This window comes from Trachurus trachurus, assembly GCF_905171665.1.
Source record: "Trachurus trachurus genome assembly, chromosome: 18".
Classification (NCBI taxonomy): domain Eukaryota; kingdom Metazoa; phylum Chordata; class Actinopteri; order Carangiformes; family Carangidae; genus Trachurus; species Trachurus trachurus.
In genome coordinates this window covers 24,441,081-24,456,859 of record NC_139909.1, presented here as the reverse complement: position 1 = coordinate 24,456,859, position 15,779 = coordinate 24,441,081, and positions in this window count along the sequence as shown.

Here is a 15,779-nt window from a genome sequence, read left to right as displayed (position 1 = left end):
TGTTTGTCAGTAAATATCATGATAAGCTTGGGCATTCAGACTGTCATGGTTTTAAAGCTGTGCTGTCTTTACAAGAACACTGTTAAACCCAAAGCAAAGCAAGCTATTGCTTTGATTTGGTTCTTGACAGAAAGTCAAAAAGAAAGTTTCACACATCATTAATTCATGGAGACAGATGTCAGGGGAAATGAAGTTGTGGCCGATAGAGAAAAAGAAAAAAAGAAAAAAGAAAAACATGGACGACGTAGCTCTACTAAAAATACATACAGTGTAGTGTTTCAGTAATGAAGGTCAAACAACCAAGATGCAACTGCTTGAGTAAAACTGGGCTCGAATTAACTTAATCTGGTTTCCACTCTTCCTACAGAAATAAAAACTGTGGGTGTAAGTGTATAAAAATAACAGTAAGCCATGCTAGCAGCTCTGTGGGGTTGTTCAGAGCTAAACACTAACATCAGCATGCAATCATGCTTACACTATGCCAATTCTAATAAGCAGGTATAGCATAGTCATCATCTCGATTTGCACATTAGATTGCTAACATTGTTTCATCAACAGGTCTGCAGGTATTTGGTCAGTAACTATTCTCTCACAGGTGAAAATACTTAAGCCTCAGTTGTTCCAGTGCAGCTGATCTGCAATGAACAGAAGGGCAATTTATTATGTATGGTTAGCAGACATTTGTCTTATTTGCTTATATACGTATACGGTAAGTATTTGATTGACAATTGCCTAAATATTCTATTATTTGCCAGAGTGACATTCATTTTCTTCATTATTCTTTACTCATTTAGTTCATAGAACCATGAACAAAAGGTCAATATTTCAGGTATTTTCACAAAAATTTGAAATCAACTGTTGTGATTAAAAGATTAATATCAGAAGGGCAGTTAGAAGACTAAAAGTTAAAATTCTGCTTTGGTATTTTTATAAGTCAATGATTTTTCAGTGAGAAGTTTAGGTCTTATTTGGGGGGCAAACATTTATTTTCATTATCTCTGTTCAAATATAAAAGTATATTTACCTTACTATTACACAAATATGTTAATCAAGCTTTTCATAACTGGGAAAAGAGCTTATCTAGGTCATTATAAGCAGGTTGTGATGTTCACAGACATCAACCAAAAAACACAAGTCTATCAAAATGAGTGGCGTATCCTGAATCACAAATAGCTGGGTTGCATAAGAATGTCCTCAGCAAAAAGTTTAACTAGAACTTACGGCTGCCCTTTAATTATAATAAAACTTTATTGCTAAACTTTTTATGGTTGTTGGTTAAATTATCGTGGAACTTTTTCACATCTTCCTCACACAGAACGAATATTCAATCAAACAGTTTTTGTTATTGTAATGGATTTCCTTACACAAAGAACAGTCATATAGCAAATCTTCACTTTTGCATAACCTCCAGAACGCGCTGACATTTGAACAGGATATTGTGAGGTCTTCACAATCACAGCCAGGTAACGGCCGCACAGATTAACACCCGTAAAGAGTATAGTAGAGCTACCATCACCTGTTCCCATGTTTTATTCACAACCTCTCCCCATGCATTACCATACATATTTATAGAGATAACTGCATTTACATGTACACGAACACCCATGAGCATGTGCGCGTGCACATACATACACGCACACTCACACAGAAGTTCAGCCTATCCCTGAGGGCCGAAGCTGTCATTTTAGTCCTTCATAGCAGTTACTGTACGTGTGTGTGTCCCATGGAGCGCATACAAAGATCAATTGTGTGTGTGTGTGTGTGTGCACGCCTCAGATTGACTGATGGATTATGGCTGCGGGGCAGGTGGGCATTGAGTCATCTGTGGGTGTAGGGAGGTGGATGGATGGAGGGGAAATAGGTGGAAAATTTGGGGGCAGGGAGGGGCGGATGAGATGAAGTTAGGTAGAGGTAGAGTGTCGGTCAGGCTGCCACTCAGCCTCATGGGAAACTGGTTCCACCGCCGCTTAAGGGCATACCAGCGGAGAAAGGAAACCGAAATAATGTGGGAAAGGAAAGCAAGGCAGAGAGGGGAAAGGGTAAAAGGTCAAAGTAAAGGACACGAGGGAGGGGGCGGGGGGGATTTGGGTGACTGAGAAATTCAAATGAATAGTGTCACTGCTTTATTAATCATACTGCCTCAGAAAGCTGGAGAGTGTGTTAGACGCGGGGGAAATCACAGGAACATGCATAAAGATACCTCTAAAAATAGGGGAATTCTGATAAGCAACGCACAAAAGTGAGAAAGAGCGGATGAGTAATGCCACAGGAATGAAAGACGAGGTGAGTGGCATGCACAGGCAGAGTGGAGAAAAAAAAAAGCATATCAAAAGAGCAAAAAAAAAGAGAGAAAAGAATGAGAGGTGTAATATATCACTGTGGCTCTGCTACCAAATCAACAGGTGATGTGAATGCAACGCCGTCATGCTGGGACTGGGGCGACAGGGTTGAGATGGGAGAGGGGGGTGTGACTGCAACCTTGTAAAAAGAGGGAGGGGAAGGAGGGGGGTCTGCTCTCTCCATTCTCATTATCCCATCATCTCTCTCTCTCTCTCCAGTTTGTATCAAAGCTTCTCTGTGTCTCTCTCCCGTTCCCCCCGCGCCCCCACCTCCTCTAAGCCTCTCTGCTATTCGCTGCAGCGAGGCTTAAGATGGAGGGATTTTTTGCCCTCTCCTCCCTCCGTGTCAGTTCATTTCCAGTACAGAGTGCTATACCCATAGCCTGCATCTATCAGCAAGGAGATATAAGCTGCTATGAATGTCAAGGGTCAACTTGTGATATTATTCTGCTGTTAATGGCCCACCATGTTATAGGGCCTCTAATACCCCTGGAAATGACTGCTCAGACAGCTGCATAGTCTATGTGTGTGTGTGTGTGTGAGTGAGTGCCACATCATGAGGCTGTTAGACCACCTTGCAGGGTGTCACATGACTAATGCTCTTTCAAATCATAAGCACGACTCAAACTCAAATGCTTTTTGTGGACTCATCCACATCCAGTGACACACACAAGCCCACACACACACACACACACACACACACACACACACACACACTTTTGACCATTCATTTGTACTTCAGCCAGCCTGTGTTCGGCTCTGACCTTTAGTTTATAGTAGTTCCACATTGGCCCTTTACTTTCTCAGAAGCCCTACAGTACAAATGCAGTAATTTTTTAAAAAGAAAATAAATGCCATTTACTGGCATTTGGTTAGAAAATGCAGGCAAGCATTAATTCAGTTTGCATTCATCAAAATTGCATTAGTTTCAGCCTCATCTTGTGTAAAGTCAAAAGATGTACATAGGGAGACTTGTACATATAACTTCACTGTAATTCAAAAGTGGCCACAGGTGCAGCCCTCATGCATTTATTAAGAGCACATTTGAATTTTTAAACTGTTGAACTGAATCTGCAGATCGACATCACAACGCGATGCAATTCATGTGTCTCCCCTTCCTCCTGCAGTGAGCAATGAAAGACTCTAAAAGGGATTGGGGGCTTTTTAAGGGGTCGCTTTCCACCACAGCCTAATGACATCCAAATTTTGTAGCTTCCCACAGATGCAGGTTCAAGAGTAAACCTTGTGCGCATTACGCTGTCGGCCTGTCAATATATTCCTTTCTTGGGACTTTTGAGAGTGATATTGTGAGATCACTGGAGCCAGATGAAGCATTTAACCATCAATAATTCAGCCCCACATCAATTTTAAGACCTAAGACTGAGTGCGATAAACAAAGGGCTGCATAAAACATCACTGTTGTAACAAGACAGACAGTAATAGTCTAAAGTAATACTGAGAAATGCTTACCAGAAAAATAAGGAGGGTATCATCTCCACCATTGTCTTAGCTGATTACAGCATTCATACCAAGGTTCTGTACTCATAATTTGATAACCATACATTAATGATTGAGAGTTCTAGACACTGGAGTTTTTAAATCTCATTCAGGGCAGATAACGTATATTTTATAGTCTCTGGATGACATTGTTCAACCAAGCTATAACAGATGTCCCAAGGACTATCTGATTGGGTCTGATTCATTTCTTCTGCCTGAAGTGGCCCTGCATTGTTCTCCATCCAGTTCTCATTTCAAAAGTTCTGTTTTTCATTTTCTTAATAAAAGCACTGGAGAGAACAGTGGTGGGAAAGACATTCTGATCCCCTTCAGAAAAAGTTAAACCCCCATGCAAAAACTACTCAAGTTCAAGTCCTGCATTTACTTAACCTAAGTAAAAGGATAGATGTATTCACAAGATTTGCAAGTACTCTGGATTCTGAAGAACAGCCCCTTTCAGGGTATTAAATTATCAATTAATGAAAGTGTTAGCAGCATTTTAATGTTAGACGGTCAAGGTGGAATTAAATGTGCCTCCTTTACACTCAGTTGCCTATTGATTTGACATGCCTAAAGCTAATGCAGCCTAGTACTAAAACATTACCAACAGCAGAATGACTAACTGACTAAGTAGGTTCATGCACCCTATAGAATTAGATTTACACATAAGCATCTGTATCTGCTTTTTAACCTGTGACTCAAGCAATCAGGAAATATAGTGACTTCAAATGTTTGTTATTTCTCTGTGAAATGTAGAGAGAGACTGGAAACATTCATATAAAGTAGGCTACTTACTTTTCAGCACTGCAGTAGACCAAGAAAACAAAACAAAACAAGGTCCACTTACTAGGCTTTGGACTTGTCAGCTTCAAATAATGGTTTTTCATTGAGCAAATAGAGCAGACTGGGACTTCAACACAGGCTCCAAGGACATATATTTCTTAAAGCCGGTCTTAAAACGACATGCCCATATAGTATGCAGTGTGTTTGTTTGCTGTAATCACGCTCCCACTGTCAAACCCATGGCCCTTATTCTATGCAAACTCTTCCTGAAGCCAAAAGGCTGATATTCCCTGTATTAGCTTCACCTAACATCTGCAATGTATTTTTGCAAAAAAGCGAGCGCTGTGGATTCTGTCCCTCATCTCTAGCATTGTAAGCACATTAAAAAGGCTTTTGGATGGGCCGGGATGATCAAAGCAAGAACCCGTCCTTTCATGCAGTCACATGATAAAAAAAAAGAAAAAAAAGTGGCTGTATTGAGGGGTTGTTGGTAAACCCTTATCTTAGTTCAAGGATGGTTACAACCACCTTGATCTTTCTCCGGCCATCCACACTCTCCCGGTCGATGACCTTGACTTTCTCCCGGTCAATTCCGTGACCAGTTTTCGACTGGTGTTCAGCAGGCGGCTGATGTTATCTGCTTCTAGTGTTTATTGGGTTCTGGGCCCTCACCGCGTTCCCATTGTGCTGTTCCTTATGACCTCTGCAGATGTACTTACACACAACTCCATTTTGTCTTTCATTTGTTGGATGGTCTAAGAATTCAGATAAGATAGCTAAAGGGACCGTTTGTAAGTTTTTTATTCTGCAGCTGAATGTGGTTTCAGATAAAGGTGCCTTGGCCATCATTTTCTTACAACAGGTAATAATATTTCCTCTGTGCAGCGCTACTGTACTTCTTCAGGGCAGATTGGAGTGACTATTGGATTGGATATTGGTTGAATGAATGAATGAATACTTTTTTTCAAACATGTGAATAACATATTACACTTGAAGCACTAGTCGATAAAAACCTTGTATGTTTGAAAAGGAATAGGAAGAAGCATTAGCTTATTAATTCCTACCCCTTCTCCACCTAGTACCTAGTATAGGTTATCTTACTTCCTGTTAGCCTGTTAGCATGCTGTTTTCAGAATGTAAAGACATGAAGTTAACTTTGGTGGGTCTTTGCACATCTGTAAACAGCTGGGAGTGAAGGAACAGCTATTAATGCTATTAGCAATGTAGCCAAATAGCTGTAAATCAAGGCTACCATGCTGCCTTACATACATTAATGTATCTTGGATTTATAGTGGACTTTCTGACAAACTAACAGAAAATAAAAGCAATTACAGTTCATAGACCTAAATAACCTAACAATAATCTCTGGTGATTTTCTGTCTTTACAATAGATCCCTTTAAACCCATGAATGCAAAACTTGAAACCACCTAACAGGACACGTGCCGCCCTCTGATCAAAAGCCACCTTTTCAGAAAATGACACCAATTGTAGTTTTACTTTGCCCTGGATAACCCCCAGCCTGTTGCACCCGTCGAGCTAACCGCTGCATTATAAGACTAATTGCTCGCACAGAACAATGCGTGTCATAAATCTGACAAATTGCTGTATGGCAATGGAAAATCATTGTCATCATAATTGCTCTCACACGTCTGTATCACAGCGTGAACACGTACCTGGGCACCTTGACCATGGCCTGGATCTGACAACACCGACAAAGGACGGAAGTGCCATACTGAATTCATTCAATGCAGCTCTTTTTCTTTCTTTTTTTTTTTTTTTTTTTTTCTTTTACATATTCCTACTGTTTTCTGTTTTCTTTTTGAAAGCAATTTGATTTTTTCCCTTAACTATTTCTTATTCAGACAGTGGGAGGCTGACACCGAGGCACAAGAGAAGCGTTCTGCTCCGTCAGGACTCTTATGAGCTATCATGATACACAGCGGTGAAATTCAAAAGGAGCAGCTCCTTGGGATCATATTCCTGCCTCGAAGAAGTGATGAGAGCAGCACGGAGACACGGTAATAAACCGGGAGGCTGTAGTCTTAGCTATGCTGAGGCCTTTTGCATAATGAACAGTATAATTATTTTCTGTTCCTGCACTGTATTGTGTTGGGTGTTAATCCTAACAGATGAGAGCTCAGGTGGACAGAAGGCAGTAAAGAGCAGGGAGGCTGTTGCAGGGTTTAGTGTGCTGTGGCCTCAGCTGTAATGAAGCAGGTGGATGCAGTGGAGGTAGAGGAGGGAGGTGTAATCTGGAAGGCTGTCTGCTTTATTACCCCACTGTCTTGTCATGAGGGCACTACACACACACACACACACACACAGAGAAAAAGAGCAGAGAGATGGAAAGGGGAAAGAAAAAGTGAGCGAACAAATCTGAATGTGTGAAGCAGAGAACCAGAGGGCGAGGGAGGGAGGAAGGGGAAGCAATCAGCCGCCTGGTCCTAATCATGTTCCTCTCTCTTTCCCTTTCACTGAAGCCGTGCTCCCAGCTCCACATTTGGACGCATTAAGTTGCCTAAATTATTTCATAAGCATCTCGGCCTTCACCACCAGCGAAGGGAGAATGCAAGGGAATGATGTACAAGGCACTGATTAGACCTAATTATGAATCCTGATTAAGGCTTTTAATTAGTCGAGCCAGCACTTCAGCTGGAGAGGGCGGCAGAGATGGAGAAGACAGTGGGGGGAGAGAAAGGGGGGAGGAAGAGGGGGGGATTAAAAGATTTGAAGGAAAGTGGAAGAGGGAGATTCTGCGGCGAGGACCGAGGTGAGGCAGAAAGGGAGAGAATTCTAAAGAGCAAAGAAGAGACACGGGCTGGTGGGATATGAATATAATATTGACGATACTGAATATTATTTTGAATAATAAAATAGTGTTAAAGCAGAGAGCGTGTGACACATGGAGCAAATTAGAGACAGGTGGGACAGGAGGCCGACTCCACTCCTAATCTGATCTAATACTTAACAAAACTGATTCAGCAGGTTGTGGTTTTTCAGTGAGGACCCACTCTATTTTAAAATAGTTGACAATGACTTATGAAAGACACTGATAGGAATCTTTTTCAGTAATAGTCAGTTAGCAATTACAGCGAGGCGATGTGCAAAAGGCTGCTCAGGTCAATGTCAAACCAAATTAATGGAAAATATGATATCATGTGGAAACTATTGTTAGAGCAGCAGGGGCTACATTAATGCTAAGCTACACTACAGTGGACTTAGTCTCGACAAGTCATTCTTAACCTTGGAGACAGCTGATAAAACAATCTCAAGGTCGTAATACATAAACATTAAACGGCATCCCACAGTCTCCGGCAGTGGATGCCGCTTGCTCAGTTGTCACAGTTTAGCATTTTAGGAATGCAACCCACTGTAGCATTATGGGCTTTAGAGTTGAAATAAATAGTGACAGAGACCAAGCTTTTGTGGCGTCAGATAACCCTAAAAGTGCTCATTAACCAGACGTTTCAAACCAGCAAAGGTCACAACCCAGTGACCGGGCAGGTCATGGTGGAGGTCACAGTGGGAGGTCACAGTGAATGTTAGTCTGCTCAGTCTGTCCACTGACTATTCCAAGAACTGTGGTCGTGGTTGCTTCCTCAGTGTGACAGAAATCAGATTGCAGAGCTGCTCAAACAGCAAGACAGACAACCACACCTGCTGGCATGACAGATATCCACCTGATTTGGGCGCTGTATCACACACTGGGTGAGCAGGCTACAGCCCTTGCTGCAGCTGGCACCAGTTTGATAGCCCTGGTGGCCCTTTGCTGCATGTCATTCCCGCTCTCTCTGCCTCCCCATTTCCTGTCTCTCTTAAGTTTCCTATCAATTAAAGGCAAAAAGCCCCCCCAAAAGTACTTAGTACTGTAAGAAACAAAAAACAAAGAGAAATCCACCTGATCCTCACTTTTCCTCACTCATCTGGAAGATGTAAGTCTAATGGCTTTTTTCCACTGGCGCGGCATGGCACGGCACGGCCCGGCCCGCTTTTTTTGCTTTTTCACTAGCCCTAGTACCTGGTACCAGGTACCATTTCGCCTCGGCCCTGGTTCCAAGCGAGCAGAAGCGATACTAAAACGTGACGTCAGCCGACTGCCTTCCACTGATTGGACAGAGCGTCGTCACTGGAAGAGTGCGAGCGCTACGTCCGACATGAGAATCAAACCCGGAAATTTCAAAAACACATCAGCAACAGCGACCACTGATCTGTACAGAGCCTGTTGTTGTTCCTTGACCCGAGTCAAATGATGCTGTGTGTAAAACCACGCTGTGGTCTGTTAATGAGGTGCAGACAAGTGAGTTTGGAGCTGACGAGCGGATCGAAAAAAGAGAGACGAACAATGCGGTCCGCGCATAGACTGTAAAGACGGCCTCCGCGATCACCCCCGTGCCGCCCCCGCCCCCGCCCCCGCTGAGGAGGTAGGTCTACTAGAAGGACTCAGCTGTAGTGGAAAAGCACCTTTACCGAGCCCAGCCGAGCCGTTCCGTGCTGTGAAAGTGTAGTGGAAAAGCGCCATAAGGAAACCGAAAAATGAAAAAACAGAAACTGGATTGGATTTGCACAGTGTGTGCCTGTCTGTCTGCTTTATAGTGTATTTCATTTACCTTGGAGGTCAGATATCAGAGCCGGGAATGATGTCACACCTGAGCCGACCACAATCCACTTCAACACACTGCAGGCTTGGGGGTGTTGTTGTTTCCTTTTTGATACTGCAGACAATACCTGTTGATGAAAACACATCACACTGTATTGTATTGTATTGTAAGCATCCAAAGACTATAGCAAAGTGTTCATAGTCATACATTGGAGCATAATATTTGTAAAATTCATCAGATGATACATGAATAAGATAGAATTGCTAACAAAGTTTTAGTCCTAAATCAGAAACTGGGCTTCAGGCAACATCCAAGTTGAGCTGTGCCACCATCAGTAGGCATTAAGGTAAGATTGTTTTGCCAAAATCCTGAAATTACATTCTGAAGAAAAAAACAAAACAATGCCTGAAAGAACATGTTATTCCAGAAGAACATTTCCATAATTTGAATAGGATGTAGTCAAACACAATGGTACTTTTGTTTCCCTGTTTGTATATTTGGAGATATTTCTTATAAAACAGCCAATCTAATGCTAATCTGTGTTTTTTTTTTCATCTTATTATTTTTTTAGATTATGAATGCATTTTTCCTGTGTGAGTGGTACTAAGTGAAACAGTTAATTAATATAAAAGCCTATTTCTGCTTCTGGGGCTGTGTAAATTAATGAGTAGCTTCAATAGTTAAACCACCACATGCTAGTGGAAATTGCTGCTAATGCTACACGCAACTCTGCTAATCCTCCAAGCAGGGAATACAAATACATTTTCATAAAAGCCAATTCAGTGTTCATTTTTGGAGACATTTATTCAGTTTAAAATAAAAATAAATCAGTATCAGTACTTTTTAACCTGACCCTATGTATTAGATCTCGTACTGTAGTCTCTCAGGATTATGGGAAACACATCTGTGCCTTTCACTAGAGAATAGCAGGGATAATGCTGATATTTCCCTTTGACTTTTCCACTAGTGTTTGCATCCATCCTTCTGATCTTCCTCTGTAGGAGAGCCCTGATTTGCCTCAGCGCTGTTGATCTCCACATTTTGACAGATCCTCGTTACAAACACAACCTCTCAGTTGTTAAGTTCTTCGCCTCTCATCTTCCTCCTTTCCTCATTTTCTTGTGCTTTTCCTTTGTTCTGCTTCCCATCTGGCTTTTTTCCCCCCCTCAAAGTACTTCATACACTCCTCTCTCTCTCTACTGTAGACCATTTGGCACAAACCTCATCTCTCCTCCTCTCATCCCTCGCTCTCACCTCAATTTTCGGCTGTTGCATAATTAATTAGCAGCACTGTTCACTATCAATGCAATTACTCCAGAGAATGGAGAAAGAGAGAAGGGGAGAGAGAGAGAGAGGAGAGAGAGAGGGGAAATAAAATGGGAGAACAGGGCCAAAATGGAGATGCCTAAAAAACATGGAATAAAAAGGAAGAGAGAGAGAAAGGGAGTGATTTTAGCCCTTAAAGGGATGGAGTCAATATGGGCTAAAATCATGGTAATTTTGACAATGCGAAATCCATTTGGAGGCTCAGGGATCCAGACAACACAGGTTTGGCTCAAAATGGAACATTACATCTCTCCTCATAATAAAAATGGACATCGTGTTTCAACATTTCAGTCTTCATCCATGTATTTATTTGCCTGCATCACTTTTGAGTTTGTAAATCTGCAAAAACGACACACCCCATTGATGTTTTTTTCTGAGGCCAGATGTTTAAAACATTGCACATCTGCATGGACATAAGTTGAAACCTTTCACGAAAGATTTACACATCTGAGTCACTGTGAAAGTGTTTGCATGGACGTAAGCCTAACGCCCATTCCCAAAATTATTCATAAATTTATGTCAACACTCCCTTGTTTAATCTTGTTTGAACATAACCCAGGCTCATTCCATTCCTGATCTGGCACTGGCAAAGTCGATGGTGTTACACACTAGTATGCTGTGTGTTGTGTCCAATTACAGCCCAGTAATAAGTATAATGACAGAGGGATAATGAAAATGGGTCAAATTTATGATGTTCTTATTCCCACAATGCTCTATAAATTGGGTGGGTGACCAAATGAAATAATTAACACATGCTAGAATACTGGCAGGCTTGTCGGAGAGATGTTTATTAAAAGAGCCATAAATGTTATCGAAACTGCTGTTGAAAGCTATGATGTCATGAAAAGACCATGTAACACATGGTGTAAAGCATGTGTGAAGGTATGCACATTTCTCAACGATAAATCCCAGATTCTGGGGGGGAAAAGTGTTTTTTTCTTCCTGTCCCTGATATTTCTTCATAGCAGCACAGTGACTGGGCCAAAGGGAGGCTCTGCAATTACAGGTCAAAACAAGGTGACATATTTGTTAGCTATTGACCCAGATAAGTACAGCAGCATTAGCTCCAAATGACATTTCTTGTTGTCGTCTGGTTTGTGGCAGACCTATCAGCTGCTATATTGTTACAGCAAAAGCATTTTGCCGTGGAACGTACAGTATCGCTGCCAGAGGATGACAAATTATTTATTGTATCAACAGCACTGTTTTTCCTCCATTTACTAAAGCTCCTTGTAAAAAAAAAAAGAAAAAGAAAAAAAAGGAAAAGGAAAAAGAAAAGGAAGACAGACAGTGAAAAATACCAGTGTAGCCACGTGGGAACTTTTGATCATTTACGTGCAAATAGCCTTTAGCAGAGATTTAGCCAAGACCCATTACTTTGTGGCAATTAACACAAAGCCAGTGCATTCAAGGATCGATGCCATTTGTCTGCCTTTAATTTGTTAGCCAGACATCATATTACACTGTTGGGATGATGGTGTTCAGTATTTCATCCGTGACTGAGGGATCTGGGGAGCGTGATGCATATGGAGAGGCTCACCATACCAAATCACCAACAGAGAGAAGATGTTCTCTGGAGTCCGACAACCCATAAATGACAGATGGACTAATACGACTTAATTCCTTCCGCCTGTAATTCTTTGTCCTGTTCTTAACAATGTAACTGCAATTCAGGGCCTGGAAGTATTTTCTTTTTTTACATACAATGCAACTGGTGTCATTGTGTTTCTTTTCTTGGCGTGCAGCCATGTTTTATTACTACACTGTTAAGTCAACGCATTAGAGTCGATACTGATCGCCTTTACACTGAACCCCACATAAACATCCTGTTTATGTAAAGACACACAGAGAGAGCTATTTCAGTGTATCCTGTTTCCCTATTCATCTGCAGCCTATTCAGCTTCAATTGATTGAAGTTTCTATGGCTTTACTTTCCATTACTGAAACTGCAATTCTACGAGCATTAATGAGTGAGTCACACAAAAGGCCAGCAACGTGGAGAGGAAAGCAGTTTTGAAGGAATTTATTAAGACAACACATATATACAATCATTTGCATGAATACACACACATGCACACACACATGCACGCACAGAAACAACCTGGAAGGCATTTCTAATTACAGACAAATGTATTCATTGATATTGTTGCAGCATTTTGTCATTGAAGGATGTGATTTGCAATGAAATGTTTTTTTTTTTTTTTTGCTTTTTCTTTTTTTTTGCGCTGTCGTGTTAATTGTTTACTGTGGGCTAATTAAAGCCCGCCTGTCATTAATGATGATCACTGCTCTCAGCAGATGGAGGCAAGGATGACAGACCCCGACAGAGGGAGGAGAGGAACAAAGGCGACTGACAGAGAGAGAGAGTGAGAAAGAGAGAGGGAGAGAAGGGGGGAGAGAGAGATTGGACACTGTGGAAGGATCCATGGGAGTTTTGGGGATGTCTGACTGTTAGTTCACTGTAACATTGCAACAATTAATGGATGGATTAACTTGAATATTTCTGGTTCTGGTCTCCAGAGGACAGGTCTTACTGACATTAGTGGGTTTGAGTGAAATGACTGAACAACTAGAGAATGAGCTGCTTTAATGTTGATTACACACATCTCTGCCCCCCTCAGGATTAGTTGTTTAGTGACCTTTTAACTTTTCATCTAACACAATTTAATTGAGTCTAATTCTCTGGTTCATGACCAAATCAGGGAACTGTCACCGTTCTGATCAGCCCCAGCTGATTTTTGCATTTGCTGCTAATAAGCAAATATTACCATGTTAACTGTGTGGTGCACAATGTGATTTTGTTAGCATGCTAATGGGCATTTAGCTTAAAACCGTGCTGTCCATAAATATAGGCTCAATACCGAGCTATCTGCTAATAAATCAGATTACAATTATTTTTGTCAGATATCACATTAGCAGTATGAGGCTTTAGCTGAATGTTCAGTTTTTCATTTCATTGTCTGGTGCATCTTTACAGCACAATGCTTGAGTCATAGTATGTTGTGACACATTTTATCTTGGAGCTTCTGAGCTCTGAGTTGGGTTTTCTTGATTTCAGTAATATATTAATATATTGATTAATAGTTCAGCCCTACTGGCTACCATTCTTATTTTATCAACATTTCCTGTGAAACTGTAAAATTGAAAATTGAATTATTGAATCATTTAACTGAATTGCTGAACAACTGCTATAACAAAGTCACACTCATCTTTCTGGAAATACCTGCTGCCACCATACTGGAGATATAATATATAAAACAAAAAGTCAGTTACAGACAGTTTTAAGCAGAGATGGTTTGATGGCAGCTGTAACAATTTGTGCAGATTGTGTGTATGTGCATTGTTAGTGTGTTTGCTCCGGTTTGTACATATCTGCATGTTGGTTTGTTTGGTGTGTGGGTAAGACAGGGGAGCTTTGTGTAGGCTTGTGTCAATCACTGTTAGCTGGAGTGGATGTGTTTGTTAGTGCATGTCTCTCTCTATCACCAAGTGTCCATCCACATTAGATTGTATGGCAGGATTAAGTGGCACTGCTGAAGGTACATGGCGGCCAGGAGTGGTTATATCTTCATTTAGCACTGGCAGCTGGTGATTTGTTCCTGTGCACATCTCTCAGCTTTGCATGTGTGTGTGAGTGTGTGTGTGTGGGTGCGTGCCTCTGCGAGTGTGTGTCTGTATGCATGCATACGCACGGACTCGGGAGTAAATGGGGAGTGAAGAGATTTCAACTCAAGCTGATCGACTGTGTGTGTGTCACATGTAATGATAAGCGCGTGTGTGTCTTTGCATGTGTTTGTGTGAGAGAGACGGAGCACAGATGGAGAGTTAGCCGGTAAATGAGAGGAGAAGGCTAATCTCTACTGATAGCAGAGGAAAGATCACAGGTGAAGGTTGCTGATGTAGAAACAATCAGTAGAATACAGACCAGGTCAGTTTCCTCACAACAATCCAAGCAGGAGACACCAGGGATGGGACTCACAAATCAACTGGATAAGACCAACTCACGGAAAACATCTGATTTATAGACTGGCTGTGCCCTTTAACATGTTAAAGGGATAGTTCACCCAAAATTCCAATTTCACTCATTATCTACTCACCCTCATGTCGACTAAGAGCTGTGAGAATTTTCAGAGTCCTCCGTGCCTTCTCTGAGTTACGGGGGGGGGGGGGGGGGGGGGGGGGGCAGTATTTGTCCATATAATGGTTGTGAATGGATACCACTTTTTTTCGTCCAAAAAGACACACCAACAAACATCCAAATACCTCCATACTGCTCGTCTGTAATGTCCCTCTTGTATTGAAGCCCCAACATGAGAAATTGTTCCGCCGGTCAGTGCAAATCACGCGAGATTTGCACTGAAACAGGAAGAGCAGTGAACCGAGACACTGGGAGCTTCCGCTACAAACAAGCTTAAAATACGTATACTTATGTCGGGGCTTCAATACAAGAGGGACATTACAGACGTGCAGTATGGAGGTATTTGGATGTTTTTTGGTTTGTCTTTTTGGACAAAGAAAAGTGGTATCCATTCACAACCATTATATGGACAAATACTGCTGCGCGGACCCCCCCGTAACTCAGAGAAGGAACGGAGGACTCTGAAAATTCTCACAGCTCTTAGTTGACATGAGGGTGAGTAGATAATGAGAAATGAAATTTGAATTTTGGGTGAACTATCCCTTTAAGACTCAACACAGGCCATCCTGAGTTTTCACTGCAAAATCACTGGATCCTACATTTCCCATAATAAAGTGGAATTTTTTGCTGTAATCTTATAATACAACCATGAGCGCTCAACAATGACAATCACATTTTGGTCATCAAATAAAACAGAACAACACATTTAGTAAGAACAGAACCGTTTGGAGTCCAGTGCTGCAAAATCTACAAATGTACAGATTGTCTGGTTGTTACAGTTAGATCACATTAAACCAGAACTTAAAACAAACAAGACAGTATCCCCAGACGTGATATTGTCATGTCTCTGGGTTTTATATTAATACTGTGAAAGCATCAAAGCCTCAGTCCACAGAGACTCAGCCTGCAACTGAGCCATCAGAACTTGTCACAACAAGGCAGTATTTACTTAAAACAACAATTATTTGTCTTATGGATATCACATTTAAAATAAAACACAGCCAAAGTGTAACATTTGGGACCTTTGAATGACTGTCCAGTGATACCATACACCTCCAAAGCTCAGAGACAGAGGAGCCGGTCCTCCCTGTTTGCAG